Source organism: Myxine glutinosa, chromosome 1 (genome assembly GCF_964187855.1).
Source record: "Myxine glutinosa chromosome 1, kmMyxGlut1.1, whole genome shotgun sequence".
Classification (NCBI taxonomy): Eukaryota; Metazoa; Chordata; class Myxini; order Myxiniformes; family Myxinidae; genus Myxine; species Myxine glutinosa.
The window spans coordinates 221,523,042-221,538,965 of NC_136261.1; the positions used below are offsets into that span (position 1 = coordinate 221,523,042).

General features: G+C 45.2%; 1 protein-coding gene across 4 annotated transcripts in view; it reads left to right on the top strand.

Annotated features, from left to right (window-relative positions):
- The window catches only part of ATG4B (autophagy related 4B cysteine peptidase), a 146,666-nt gene that overhangs the window by 114,506 nt on the left and 16,236 nt on the right, over positions 1 to 15,924 (top strand). The gene's annotated exons all lie outside the window — the stretch shown is intronic.

Sequence of the window (15,924 nt, forward strand, 5' to 3'; positions counted from 1 at the left end):
TCTGATTAATTTGGTGTCTTTTTTAATATCCGATACCACTCGTATTACACTGAAAGTTCATTTTGAGGATTCAAAGACATCTACAAAATTAATGATAGCCATTTCACTGTATAAGCTTTGGCAAGACGTACTCGTATATTTGCTTGCTTATTTATCAGGTTGCTTCTCTTCTATTAGCTTTACATAAAGACAAATACACCATTTGCTAAATTTGAGGCTTCAATGTAGCAGTTCGAAGAGGGTAGGAAAAATAAGGTATTTTAAAACAAGGATACAAAGAACGAGAGAGTTCATAGAACACGTTAACCCGCACAGTATTGAGAAAAAAGAACATGGGTGGGGTTTGTGAGCAGCAAATTTGATTGGTCGATATGATGTAAAAAGCTGTAATATTTTGTCCATGTACTGCAAAACGAAAGGATTTTGAAAGTGTCAATAAGGCGATTTGTGTTCTACAGGGTTCGAGTGTATAACACAATTGAGATAAAAGAAAGATTTTAAAGGTTGGAGAAAAAATATATCGGACGTTTATTGCCATTGATGCAGCGTTTTTTACACCGCCTTATTTGACACGTTACATTAGTTCTTCCAGCCTGTTGTTTGTGTCCTTTATGATTCTCCTAAAAGCATTAAGTTTCCTGTTTAGAATGATTTTCAATTTTGTTTGACAAGCAGACAGAGTAAAAAAAACGAACTCGCTCCTCTCTGCGCATGTGTGATCGGCACAAATCCAGAGCCAAATTACAGCTAAAACTGCAGGTTCGTTTTTTGATTCATGTTCAAAATATAACATTCGATTAAAATTAAGTTGTTACTCGATCATAAATTGACATTTGTGGACAGACAGACAAAGTGAACTAATTGCCCAATCATCCACAGTTGGATGCTGCAGAGCTCTTTTGCAGAAGTGGGGATATGATCAAAATGGCCCTATCCATTGAGGGGAGGCTCCCAAAACAATAGAGCATCTCCGAGATTGCCCCCTCTTCCCAGAGCCTCGTAGACCAGACGATCTGAAGGTTTTCAACTCCTGTGTCAGAGCCTGTTTTTTTGCAGTGGCTGGCAAAAGTGTAATGACCTGAAAAGAAGAATAACAACTGAGATAGTTTGATCAAGAAGACTTTTTCATCAGTCACATCCCAAGAGTTTCAAGCGGAGAACCAATAGGAGCAGAGCACCTGCCAAAACCAGCAGAATAATTGCTTCTGGGTGTGCTGCAGGTGGAAATGAATCTCTCAAAATATGTATTAATCTTTCTATGTGAGCTTTCACCTTTTCTGAGATAATTTTTCTGTGAGACAAATTCTGCAGGATTCACATTTGGTTCATGATATCTACACAGGCTGTTCCATGTTCCATGCAAAATTCCTGAAATATTTACCTGTAATTGCCTCTCTCAGTAACTTTCTTTTCCTTTCATTCATCCAAAAGTTTTTCTTTTATGGAAATAATCACACATGCTGTAATTAGAGCCAATAATGCAAATTTCTGACGCTTTTGGGCATGAGGAATCGCACAACAATCTGTCTCAAAAAACTAAGGTGAGAAACAATAACTGGAGGCGATAACAATCGTACATTCTGGACACATTGCTTACCTGTAAGTTATTAACCAACATGCTCAGTTTGTCATCGACAAATTATAGTCTGAACGAGGCCTTAGAAACGAGCCTAAAATGAGGAATCTGCAATTTTATCACCTGGTCGATTTCTGATCAAGAGAAAGGGTGAAAGCTGCACAACAGCAATAAATTACGAGAGCGAAGCCGATGACACGACATCGCAAATCCGCACACTTCTCACCTGGAGAAAAGTTGAAAGATGACAAATATTCTACCTGGGATAACCCAATATCACATTTTGAGTTAAAAACTTTTTCCCCATTTTTACCCCTGTTACCCTAAGTCCCCACTTTTACCCCTGTTACCCTAAGTGCCCACCCTTTGGGGCATCAACCAGGTGTCCAATCCAAAAAATCGTTACATATTTCATGCGTCCCTCAATGTTGATTGCATTGAGAAAGTTTCATCTTAAAATGTGCTGGTAATTGCATCTTTGGGGTATTTGACCAGTTGACCCCACCCCAGGGGGCAGGGCTATAAATTATAATGCCCTTGCACCTTCCTTCCATGTAATGATCATAACTAAGATAATAACCCCATTAATTAACCTCAGATAACCTTTTTTGAAATCCCGACTTCTTTCCTAGAAGTGCTTTTTTTTTTTTTTTTTTTTTTTTTTTTTGGATACAAGATCGAGGCTCGTGAAAGAGCGAACATTAATCACACAGAAAGACAAACCGACACATAAAACATATAACATCGGGAGCGGTAGACAAGATGGGGAGAGAGGGGGAAGGACACAAACACAACATTTGAGAGCAGGGACCGAGAGACATGGAGACATCGAGAGATCTGAGAGAGGGCGAGGGCTTTGGGGGGGGGCATGGGAAGGGGGCGGTGGGAGAGGTATAAAACATATGGACACTGCCAGGACTTCCAGGAAAGAAGTTGGAATTTCAAACAAGGTGGATCTGGGGTGAATTAGCGGGGGTAGAAAAGATCAAGGTTTTGGATGGGGGAAGATAAGAGATGGTGGTGAACAGCTGTTTTAAAGACCTGGAGGGAGGAGTGGGATTGAAGGGAGTGAGGGAGTTTGTTCCAGAGGCGGGAGAAAAGAGGAATGAAAGAGTGAAGGTGAGCAGAGAGCCGAGATTTCGGCAGTTTAACCATCAGAGGGTTGCTGGCAGATCTTGTGCGACCTGTAGGAATATTTGGGGGACAGAGCACAGAGAGAGCTGGGGGTGTAAGGCCGGAGAGGAGTCGGTAGAAGACAGAAAGACCACCTACCTGCCTGCGGTGAGTGAGTGAAAGGCCCTCAGAGATAGCTTCATCGCGGGAGATTCCAATAATTCTGAAAGCTTTGGTTTCAACAGCGTGAAGCCGAGCTAGGTGTGAGGCAGGAGCACCGGCCCAGAGGGGAGAACAGTATTCCATTGAGCTGCGGATGAAAGCCTTGTATGTGGTGAGGAGCTCAGGTGTGCCGAGGAAGGACTTCGCATGACGGAGGATGCCCAGTCGGCGACTGGCTTTGGAGGCCAGCTTGGAAATGTGGTTTTCCCAAGAAAGATCATGGCAGATAGTGAGACCCAAAAGCTTGAGCGACAGAACTTCTTGGAGAGGATTGTTGAGAAAGTAGATGGGAGGGTTGTCCAGTCGATCTTTTCAGAGAGACATAGTAAGAGTGTGAGATTTGTCAGGATTGAAAGACATGTTCCACTTGTTTGACCAGTCTGTGATTTTGTCCAAGTCTTCAGAGAGTGAGGAGGCTGCAGACTGCCGATCTGAGGGAAGAGGAATGGAGCGGCAGAGAGTGGAGTCATCAGCAAAGAGATAGAGAGGATTTTCAAGAGAGTCAGAGAAATCATTGATGAAGACCAGAAAAAGCACTGGGCCCAGAACACTGCCTTGGGGAACTCCAGCCTGAACAGGAAGAGGAGATGAGAGAAACCCATTCAGGGCCACACGTTGACGACGACTAGAGAGGAAGTCCGCCAGCCATGCGTGGAGATTTCCATGGATACCAAAGGAGGAGAGTTTGGTGAGCAGAGCGGGGTGCCAGACCGTGTCGAAGGCACGTGATATGTCGAGGGAGACAGCTCTAATTTCCTGTTTGGCATTGAGGACCTCCATCCATTGTTGAGACAGCAGAAGCAGCATATCCTGAGTAGAGTGACCTGGTCTGAAACCAAATTGATGATCAGAGATCAAGCCATTGTAGAAGAGGAAAGATTTCATATCCGAAGCACTGATGGATTCCATGACTTTGCTGATAATTGGGAGAGGGCTGATTGGTCTGTAGTTGCTAGGATCTGTTTTTGCACCTTTTTTGTGCAAAGCGGTGATGTTGGCTGATTTCCAAGCAGATGGCAGTTGACCTTGAGCAAAAGAGAGGGTGAAGAGAACAGAGAGAGGGTGAGATAGAGCGGCAGAGCAGGATTTTAGGACCCGTGGGCTGATGCCGTCGGGTCCAGTTGCAGAATCAGAGTCGAGGGTTGACAGAAACTTTTCCACCTTGTCAGGAGGAAAGGACACGGAGTCCAGGAGCAGCAGGGTACAACTGGCTATGGTGGGTACAGAGAGGGATGGGTTTGGGACACAAGATTTAGAGGCAAACATAGAGTTGAGGCATTCAGCTTTTTCACGTGCGGAGTCAGCTGTGTAGCCGTTTGAGGTAAGGGAGGGGATGGAGGGGGAACAAACACCAGAAACGGATTTGACCAGACGCCACCAGGATTTGGAAGAGGAAGACAGATAAGAGAGTTCGGTCTTGAGAATGGAGAGATATTGTTTCCTGGCTCTCCTGAGGGTGGACACACACTTGTTTCGGGCTTTGTGAAAGGAAATGAGATTTCCTTCCGTTGGATTTGCTTTCCAGGAGACGAAGGCAAGTTGTTTCTGGGCAACAGCCTCACCACAAGATTCCGTGTACCATGGACGGGAGGAAGGGTATGACAACTGAAGACGAGATGGGATAAATCTGTGCATGAGAGAGAGCAATTTACTTTGGAAGAATTCCCAGGATGAGTTGATGTCAGAGGTGGTAGAGATGGGAGACCAGTCCAGATGATTGATGGCTGCTTGAAGACCGTGCCAGTTGGCCTGAGTGAAATGCCAGACTCGTCGACGCTGAGCAGGCTCCCTGAGGATGGTCAGAGAGATGTCCACTTTAACAAGGACATGATCAGATGATCCGATTGGAGCAGAAGAAGAGCAGCAGACATTTTCAGGGAAGTTAGTCATAACCAAGTCCAGAAGAGAAGATGTTCCGTTGACTGAGATCCGGGTCGGGAAATTGACAGATTGTGTGAGTCCCAGTGAGTCGCAGAAGTCCTTTGCTGAGGAGCCATGGCTGGTGAGAGAGGTACCCACACCCAGCCAACTGGCATGATGACAGTTGAAATCACCACATATGAGGAAGAGAGAGTTGAGATGAGTAGATAGAAGTTGGTCCATATTATCAGACAGCGAGATGTAGATGGAGTCATCACTGTTTGGTGGACGGTACAACACACATATGAACAAGAGGTGGGAGCGAAGGGGAAGCCGGAGCCAGAGGTATTCCTGGGGGTGAGGTGGAGAGAGTGCAGTGCAGGGCGAGTGAGGAAGAGAGTTTTTGATAAAGATAGCAACCCCGCCTCCAGGACGAGGCTCAGGTCTATCATACCGGAGGAGGGAGTAGCCCGGGAGAGATACTAAGGAATCAGAGACATCATAAAGGAGGAAAGTTTCTGTTAAGCAGATCACGTCTGGTTTGACAGAAGCAACCTGTATGGAGAGATCAGTTAAGTTTGAACGAAGGCCCCGGATGTTTGAGGTCCATACCGTTAATGAAGAGGAAGGGGGAGCATCAGATACAGAACAGGGGGGAGGAGGGGTAGGGTAAGATGTGGAAGAGGTGGAAGAGGTAGGGAGAGCTGTTGAAGGTGTGTCAGAGATTTCAGAATAGCTCGGAGAAAGGGAAGGATGGGGCGGACAAAAGGTTTGATGGTGATTGGGTGAGGCACAATGAGGTATTATTTGAGGAGGGGGAAGAGCGAGGCAGAAGGTTGGGGGAGATGGAGGTGAGAGTTGGAAGGGGGAAGAAGCGGGGAGGACGCTTTGAGGAGGGGGAGTGAGAGGGGGGAAATTGAGAAGCAATGAGGGTGGGGAGATTTGAAGGGGAGGGGTGAGGGGGGAGTTTGGGAGGGAAGGGACAAGGGGAGGGATTTGAAAGGGATGGGATATGGGGGAGGTTTGGAGGGGAGGGGTGAGGGAGGAGTCTAGGAGGGGAGGGGTGAGGGGGCGTCTTGGCGGGGAGGGGTGAGGGGGTAGTTTAGGAGGGAGGGGGCAAGGGAGGAGATTTGAAAGGGATGGGTGATGGGGAAGATTTGGAGGGGAGGGGTGATGGGGAAGATTTGGAGGGGAGGGGTTATGGGGAAGATTTGGAGGGGAGGGGTGAGATTGGATTTTAGAAAGTGTACGATTTATGGGAAACGAACATTTATTGCAAAATGAGTTTCTTGTGACCTTCGAGTTAAAAATACGTTTAAGGACGCTGGATGGAGGATGGAGTGCAGGAGAGTTTAGGGAATGTAGAAAAAAGGCACTATAGGAGATGGATATTTTTTTGGGGATGAATTGATTTGGTGAGCAAGTCGAAAGCAGCCTTTTAAAGAAGAAGAGGAAAAAGGTGTTATAAAATATGACGGAATACATAACTTGAGGGGAAAGTGTAAACATTGAAGGTTAATAACAGTGAAAACTATCTGGGGAAATGGGGGAGAAACACGTGGTCGAAGAACGAACGAACGAATAAGAATGAATTAACGAATGAGAACAGAGAAGGAAATGCTTTTTTTTTTCTTTTTTTTTTTTCTTTTTTTTTGAGTTGAGATTTACACAAGGAAGTAGGCTATGGGTGAAAAGACTGGGAATACAGAGAACGAAAGTTATTGGATCACAAACGACGGACCGCTGAGAGAAAAACAAAGCCTCAAGGTTGTACAGTGTACACTGTACAAGGCCTCAAGACACGACACGAATTAACACGATTTTCAATACAGGTATGAAAGATTTGCACCGAAAAATCTTCGTCGGGACACAATATACGTACAACACCATAAATAAATACAGTTTTAACGAAAATACAAATGGGAACAATCACTTAACTTCGATTTCAAATCGTTCGCGACGCGGCAAAGGCCTTGCTCGCGACACGGCAAACAGATGATCAATTTATGAAAGATAAACACCGAGAAACAACCAAAGGTGCACACAATAACTTCACACACCGAAAGATAAATACAGTTTCGACAAAATACAATTGTGAACAGACTTAACTTCGAAAAACGTGGAGACCGTGTGGAGCTTCGAAAATCCCTCCCACCGTCTCCGAGATCTCGCGAGATCTCGCGAGACATGCTAGCAGTGTCCATGTGTTTACTACCTCTCCCACCCACCCCACCCCCCTTCCCATACCTCCTCCCCCACCCACCCCACCCCCCTTCCCATACCTCCTCCCCCCAAGCCCTCTCCCTCCCACAGATCTCCCTATGTTCCTGTTCATATTGTCTCCTGCTCCCTTTATCATATGTTTTATGTGTCAGTTTGTCTTTTTGTGATCAATGTTAGCTCTTACACGGGCCTCGATCTTGTATACAAAAAAAAAAAAAAGTTTGGTGAATTTCTGCACAACCGTTTTGGAGGAGATAGCATGATGGGCAGACAGACTTGCAGACAGACAGGTGGACGGACACACACATCCAATTACAATTTCCCCCATTTTTTTTTTTCCAAAAACCGTGCGGACAATGAAGGAAAATCAATCAACGAAGGGGAGAAAATTAGAATTAAAATATTTCAATAAATTTGGTCTCTGCAAAATGTTTTGACTCGGATGCAGAATGCCTCGATGGAATATACAGTAGTTAGGATGGCTTGACATTCACTTTAGTATAGTTAATATTCGTTGACTTTCCCTCATTTAATGGGAGGAAAGTATAAGACTTCATTAATTAAATATTTATTTTCTGGGATAGAGATGTCTCCTAAGGGGAGTTCCTTATTTTGAAACCTCTATATCAAGGAGTCCAGCAACAGAAACGGTTGAAATAAAATAAAAACCTTCTCAAAGCCAAACTGTCAGCTCTTGATCGTTGAAGGTGTGGTGTTTTATTTAATATGAATGTTTGTTTCAAACAATGTCGACTGGTGAGTTTATATTTATTTATTTTAAGTTTCCACCTACATTAACGATGGATAATCTGACCTACATATTTCCCTAACTCGATCATGACTGATGTAAACTCCAGCACTCTTCATTAAATATTCCATGATGATTCAGAATCACAATTTTTTTAATTTTATCGCTAAGACGATTTACGCACTCCATTTCCATGACGATTCTGAATTCATTTTGATAACTTTTTCATCAAGTAATTTTGTCAATTGCGTGAAATATTGCCGTCCGGATGGCCCCACTCAAACGTGTTTTCCCCACAGTTAGGTGGAAAACCACCTCACTTAAGTTACGCTTCATGGATGACCGGCACAAAGCCAGTTTATCCACAAATATAGGTTGGGTGAAGAACCACCTCTAGAGGCCATTTTTCCCCGCAGAGCAGGGGTTGGCCTTTTTCGGGCACCGTGGTCCCCTTTTTGAAGCTATGTTTTATGGCCGGATGCCCTTCCTGCCGCCAACCCTGTTAGTCAGCTCTTGCGACACACAGGGAATTACCAGTGAACTGGTACTCAATTTGCCAACCTCAGAAGGATGACAGGCTGAGTCAACCCCCCTGGCATTAATTCAGCGATTAGACCAGGATTAGACCAGGATTCGAACCCAGGATCCTAGGATCCCAAGCCGGCACCCTAACCGCGAAGCCAACACCAGGCTGATGACCCATCGATAATCCCGTGAATGTCCCGTGAATGACATTGGGTGACCCATCGATAATCCCTTGAATGTCTTAAGACGCACGGTAAATAAAGATCGGCTGGTAGTACATGGAGAAGAGGAAGAAGTTGTTTCTTGGGTTTGTTGATCTGGAGAAAGCATTCGATAGGGTTCCACGCAAAGTATTGACATGGACATTGAGGAAGTTAGGAGTGGAGGAATGGTTGATCAGAGTAGTGATGGCAATGTACAAAAGAGCGCGCATAGCTGTAAGGACGAAGGACGGGAACAGTGGTGAGTTTGAGGTGAAGGTGGGAGTGTATCAGGGGTCGGTACTAAGTCCACTACTATTTGTAGCTGTGATGGAGGTGCTGGCTCAGAACGTAAAGGAGGGTTTACCGTGGGAGTTGTTGTATGCAGATGATCTGGTGTTGATTGCGGAAAGTATGGATGGACTGAAGGAAAAGATGAACAAGTGGAAGGAATGTATGGAGACAAAAGGTCTGAAGGTGAATATCGGAAAGACGAAGGTGATGGCAAGTGGTAAAGCATGTGGTGAGGTGGAAGGAACTGGGAAGTGGCCCTGTGCTGTGTGCAGGAAGGGTGTCGGAGTGAACTCCATTCAATGTACAATGTGCGCTGAGTGGGTTCATCAAAAATGTAGTGGTCTGAGAGGGTCATTAACCAGTGTGGCAGCTACATTCAAATGTAAGGTGTGCACAGAGGGAGCTGCAGATGGAGGAAATGTTGAGTTGGATCTTGGAGACGACGTGAAGCTGGAAGGTGTGAAAACATTTTGCTACCTCGGAGACATGCTGAATGGAGAAGGTGGATCAGACTCGGCAACGGTTGCTAGAGTGAGATGTGCATGGAAGAAGTTTCGGGAACTGAGTGACGTGCTGATGATGAGGGGAGTGTCGTTGAAGCTGAAGGGAAAGGTGTATGCTGCATGTGTGAGAAGTGTTATGATTTATGGGAGTGAGACATGGGTAATGAACGTAGAGCAGCAACGAAGGTTGGAAAGGGTGGAAATGTGAATGGTTCGACGGATGTGCGGAGTATTGTTGAGAGAGGAAGACAAATGATGAATTGCGAAAGATGATGGGAATAGAGCCTGTGATTGATGCTGTGAAGAGGAACAGGTTGAGATGGTTTGGTCATGTGTTGAGGAAGGATGAAAGTGACTGGTTGAGAAGAGTGATGGAAATGAATGTAGAAGGAAGTAGAGGACGGGGAAGACCGAGAAAGACTTGGCTAAAGATGGTGGAAGAAGAAATGCGGGCAAGGGGGTTAACAAGGAGAGATGCAGAAAATATGGCAAAATGGAGAAGATTGTCATGGGGACCGCAAGGCTAACCCCCGCTCTAGTAGGGAAAATGGCCTTTAAAATGCATGTTGTTGTTGTTGTTGTGATGCCAAACAGGCCGATGGATCGTTTAAGTGCATCTCAACCTGAGGTGTGCAAGACCATTAGCTTGGACAGCTATGGGAGAAGAATCTTTTTGAAATGTGATGGCACAATGGGACATGGAAATTTTGACATGGTTGGCAGAGGGATTCATTTTTGCCTGCGTTTGCATTTAGCATTCGTGGCATCTTGTAGTTAGAGTGGCTCTTTGTGATGCCAATGTCTGTGCTGCAAAATGGCAGGAATACGAGGCACAGGCAGCCTGAGGAAATAATTAAATTGCACACAAGACAGACTACCGGTACACGAAATCCCGAACAGAAGGACAGACACAAAATACAATTATTCACAAGGGATAAACTAACCCTGGCTTAGGGCCCACACATGGAACAGTCAGGCACGCTGAACTGGGCAAGTGAGACGAAATAGCATGGGGGTGAAAAGCCTCAGGTTGCTGTATGCAGGGCTGACTCCAAGCGGAATGGCAGGAGAGCAAAGGCAGGAGCAAGCGGGCAGGCTCACAAGGGCAGAACATCCAGCATTCAGACAACAGAACAGCAAGAGCACGTCATAACATACAGTGAGCAACAAGAGCACGTCCCAGCGTACAGTGAGCAGCAAGAGCACGTCCTAACATACAGTGAGCAGCAAGAGCATGTCCTAGCCTATGGTGAGCAGCAAGAGCACGTCCGAGCGTACAGTGAGCAGCAAGAGCACGTCCTAGCGTACAGTGAGCAGCAAGAGCACGTCCTAACATATATAGTGAGCAGCAACAGCACGTCCTAGCGTACAGTGAGCAGCAAGAGAACATCCTAACATACAGTGAGCAGCAAGAGCATGTCATAACATACAGTGAGCAGCAAGAGCATGTCATAACATACAGTGAGCAGCAAGAGCACGTCATAACATACAGTGAGCAGCAGGAGAGCGTCCTAGCATACAGTGAGCAGCAAGAGAACATCCTATGGTACAGTGAGGAACAAGAGCACGTCCTAGCATACAGTGAGCAGCAAGAGACACAGACAGCGAAGGGCAGGAATATTCTTTGTTTTGCACTTCCTCTCTTCTTGTCGACTGAGTGACCTTGGCCAATCGCCGTGTTTCCCAGAAAAAGGCATGTCTCCACCATCACCCACCCCCACATCCAGTGATTGTTTGCTTTGAGAGGGGGGTGGGGGGGTTCTCCCTATCCCAAACATAGAAGACCAATGACTGACCCAGAGCCCAAATCAATCATGGTCCAAGACCCCTCACATTCATGGACATTTATGGGGGGAGAGAATAGGAGCCTTTCCATTTGGTGATGGGATGGGAAGACACTGTATCTTCACACCCCACTCACCCAGCCTTGTCCAGTTTGACACAAGAGAACACATGACAGGACCTCCTTAACCTCCGCGCATCTAAAAAGACTATGCCCATCTCTCTTACAGGTGGCATGCTGAACAACATATCCCTAACAGAAAGACAATGGCAAACCACCCAGTTTAACCCTTGCCATGAAACTGCTTTGACAGTATCGATGCTCTGTAACAGAGTATAAAAACCACCTTTAGAGGCCATTTTTCCCCGCAAGCGGGGGTTGGCCTTTTTCGGGAACTGTGGTTGTTGTTGTTTTTCGGTCCCCTTTTTGAAGCAATGTTTTACGGCCGGATGCCCTTCCTGACGCCAACCCTTTTTGCCGCCTTTAACGACAAGCAGGGAATTACCAGTGAACTGGTACTCAATTAGCCGACCTCGGAAGGATGACAGGCTGAGTCAACCCCCCTGGCGTTAATTCAGCGATTGACCGGGATTCGAACCCAGGATCCTAGGATCCTAAGCCAGCACCCTAGCCGCTAGCCCAACACCAGGGACTTGTAACAGAGTATGGTACATCAAAATCAGTACATATTGTTACAGCCATGGGTTTGCTTTCTTTTCTTCCTTCGCTTCCCCTCAAACTTTACCGGGCCTGAGGTCACCGATCACGAATAACTTGGTACCACGGCGAGTTGCGTGGCAACTGACGGCAAGTGCCAATTAGTCTACCATGTCGTCCCAGGGTTCTCTGTCTGACAACTGTTTACCTGCACCAAGTGGCTTTCCAATCGGGGGACGCTCCCTCAGATATGCACCAATCTTGTCTGAATTGGATCTTAATTAGGGCGGCCGAGCAACCGCTGGTGCATGCCGGACTTGAATGAGCCAATCAATTGTGGAATTATAACCTCCCAGTCGAACCTAATGTGCAAACAGCACTGGATCAATAGGAAAATGACGAACACAGACAAATTGAAATGGAAGTTTAACTAGAGGGATTTATTATTACAAGAACCCATGGTGTAAAATGTGGAATGTGCAATCTTGCAAAGGGTGAGGAAACTCAAGGTCTTTAATGTACAGCAAGGGTAATCAAAAAGGATCAACAAGGGGGAATGCAATTGAAAATGTACAAGCGATCACGACCAATGAAGAGTGCAGCGATATTTACACAGCAAAAAAAATGGACAAGAGCAGAACTTACCCTATGCCTTACCTGCCGGCTATACACAACGGGGTACCCAATCAGACAATCCGCAGAGGGAGATAAGAACAGTGCGAGGGTTAACGTCCTGGGTATGCGCTCTCCCAAGGGCTAGCACCCCTTCCTCCTCCCCTCCGCCCCCAATTCCCCTCCACCCTCATGTCCTCCCACGCGAGGCCTCCTTCATGACTCACGCTCAGTCTGTCTCCAGCACTGCAAAGAAACCCATGCAGATTCCTCTGGTTTCTTACCTCCAAACAAATCCAACTGTGAGTCCAAAGTGCTCAATATAGACGCTGGAGCGCACAAGCAACACAATTACATTGTAGGCTGTCTCACTGCCCATTGTAGGCTGGCTCTTAGGCCAACGCACCCATTTGAATATCAGTTGGCAATAGAAACCCAATCGGCACAAGGCAACAGCAAACTCCTGTGGTGGTGAATTGCCATGGCTGTCATTTATATGTTATGTACAGACAGGTTTTTAGGAATTATTAAACCATGCTTAAGTCTTAAAGTTCGAAAAGCATCATAATGAAAATGTGATCAGTATGGTGTTGTGAAATTTTCTGAAGGCTTTGCCGGCTAAAAGTTTGCATATGCTCTGCCGATTTGGCATGAACTTAGCAGTGCAATGTTAATCAAAATATATACAGCCGTGGCCAAAAATATTGACACCATTGCACTTTTTTCAAATTACTCATAATTTTCTCGAAAAATAAGTTGAAATTAATAATAATAATAATAATACATTTATTTTATATAGCGCTTTTCAAGAAGCCCAAAGGCGCTTTGACAGAGTACAAAAAACAAGTGCAAAAAGACAAAAATCAATAGGTAAATAATCAAAGCAAAAGGAAGGAGGGAAGGAAGGAAGGAGAAGGAGAAGAGATAGTTATTGATGAAAGTATTTGGTCTCCACAATTCATTATTTCACTGTAAATATTACAGAACATTTTTTTTTGATTCAGAACTTAATATTTCCTTTTAAATCAGAAAAAAATATATATAGTACTGGCAGTTTGGCCCACTCTTCTTGTGCAAACTGTTCCAGTTGTCCTGTATTTGAAGGGTGCCTTCTCCCAACTGCTGTTTTCAGATCTCCCCACATGTGTTCAATGGGATTTAGATCTGGACTCATTGCTGGCCACTTCAGAACAGTCCAGCGTTTTGTCTTTAACCATTCCTGGGTGCTTTTTGAAGTGTGTTTGGGGTCATTGTCCTGCTGCAAGACCCATGACCTTCGACGGAGACCCATCTTTCTGACACTGGGTTGAACATTGCGCTCCAAATTGCCTTGGTATTCTCCTGATTTCATGATTCCATGCACGCATTCAAGGCACCCATTGCCAAAGGCAGCACAGCAACCCCAAAACATCACTGAACCGCCTCCGTGTTTGACTGTAGGGAAGGTGTTCTTTTCTTTGAAGGCTTCATTTTGTTTTCTGTAAACATAGAGATTATGTGCTTTCCTAAAAAGCTTTAATTTGGTCTCATCTGTTCACAGGACATTCTCCCAGAAGTATTTTGGCTTGTTCAGGTGTGTTTTGGCCAACTCCAGTCGGGCTTTATTTTATCTCTCTCTCAGCAGTGGGCTCCTACCATAGAACCCCCTTTCATTGAGTTGGCGACAGATTGGGGCGAGTTGAAACTGTCGTACCTTGTCTCTGAAGGGCAGCTTGAATCTGTTTGGTAGTTGATCGAGGTGCTTTCTCCACCATTCAAACAATCCTCTGCTGCAACCTTTGATCAAGTTTTCTCTTGTGGCCACGTCCAGGGAGGTTGGCCACAGTGCCATTGGTGTTAAACTTTTTCATAACATTGTGTACGGTGGACACAGGAACATCAAGATCTCTGGAGATGGACTAGTAGCCTTGAGATGGTCCATGTTTGGCTACAATCTTGTGTCTGACCACCTCAGACATTTCTCTGGTTTTCTTTATTTTCTCCATGCTCATTGCGGTACACACAGTGACACAAAACAGTAGAATGACTCCTTTTCTCTATCCAAACTGGTTAAATGAGTGATTTTAAAAGTGCAACTCACCACAGGTGAGTTCAATTCCAAAGTAGAGGAGAATCACCTGCTTGAAATCTAATTATTTCTAACAACTTCTAAAAGGTGCAAAAAAATTTATTTTTTAATTTTTTTTAATTTTTTTGTATACTGAATCGAGGCTCGTGAAAGAGCTAACATTTACTTCACAAACAAATCAACCAGACAAACAAAATATATAAAAAGAGGGAGCGGAAAACAAGATGGGGAGAGAAGGGGAAGCACACAAACACAACATTTGAGAGCAGGGAGATGTGTGGAAGGGAGAGGGCTTAGGGGGAGGAGGCGTGGGAAGGGGGGGGGGGGGGGGAGAAGTATAAAACACAAGGACACCAAGGACTTCCAGGACAGAAGTTGGTATTTCAAAAAAGTGGAATTGGGGTGAAATTAGCGGGGGTAGAAAAGATCAAGGTTTTGGATGGGGGAAGATAAGAGATGGTGGTGAACAGCTGTTTTAAAGACCTGGAGGGTGGAGTGGGATTGAAGAGAGTGAGGGAGTTTGTTCCAGAGGCGGGAGAAAAGAGGAATGAAGGAGTGAAGGTGAGCAGAGAGTTGATTTTGGCAGTTTGACCATAAGAGGGTTGCAGGCAGATCTTGTGCGACCTGTAGGAATATTTGTGGGACAGAGCCCAGAGAGAGCTGGGGGGGCAAGGCCAGAGAGGAGTCGGTAGAAGATGGAAAGACCACCAACCTGCCTGCGGTGAGTGAGTGAGAGGCCCTTGGAATTAGCTTCATCGCGGGAGATTCCAATGATTCTGAAATCAATGATTCTGAATGTCGTCTGTGGTAGTTATGGCTGCATGTGAGAGTGTTATGCTGCTGTTGGAGTTATTAATGCTGTTTATGGTTTTGTACAAGTGTATGGTATTGGTTGAGTAGTTTAGTGTTTGTAGAAATGAGTGATCCTCCTGATCAAGTGATGTTCTACTACAATCGTTGAGCAATTGTCCGGGCCGGGCCATTTTAGGATTTCCGGGCCATTTTAGGATTTCTGTGTGGAATAAGCTAGGTTTTAGTAATTTTTTCAGCTTTTTTGTTTTGTTCCACTGCAAACCAAAGAAATACATATGTGGATACCAAAATATTTTTAATTTCAACAATTTTCTGGAAGAAATGGTGCATTGATTGAAAAAAGTGCAATGGTGCCAATATTTCTGGCCACGACTGTATATATATGCACACACACATACATACTGTTGCACCCGGACATTCACGGTGGATATGTTCCTGAAAAATGCCGCGAATGTTGAATCCGTGAATGTGGGGGCATTGTTCGAATGGGGGGTGGGGGTTTTAACTATATGAAAAAGGCTTGTGGAAGAGCTATGACAAAGAACAAATCAGGACACAGCATAACAAAGGGAACAGCAGAAGAAAGTGGAATTACCAACAGCAGAAGAAGGGAGAAAATAAATGGAGACTGACAAATAAGGGATGCAGGTAACGATGAGGGATAAGGGAGAACGCAAAGGGTGGACAAGATGGATACATAAGCAAAGTTTTTGGGAGGGGTGGGGGT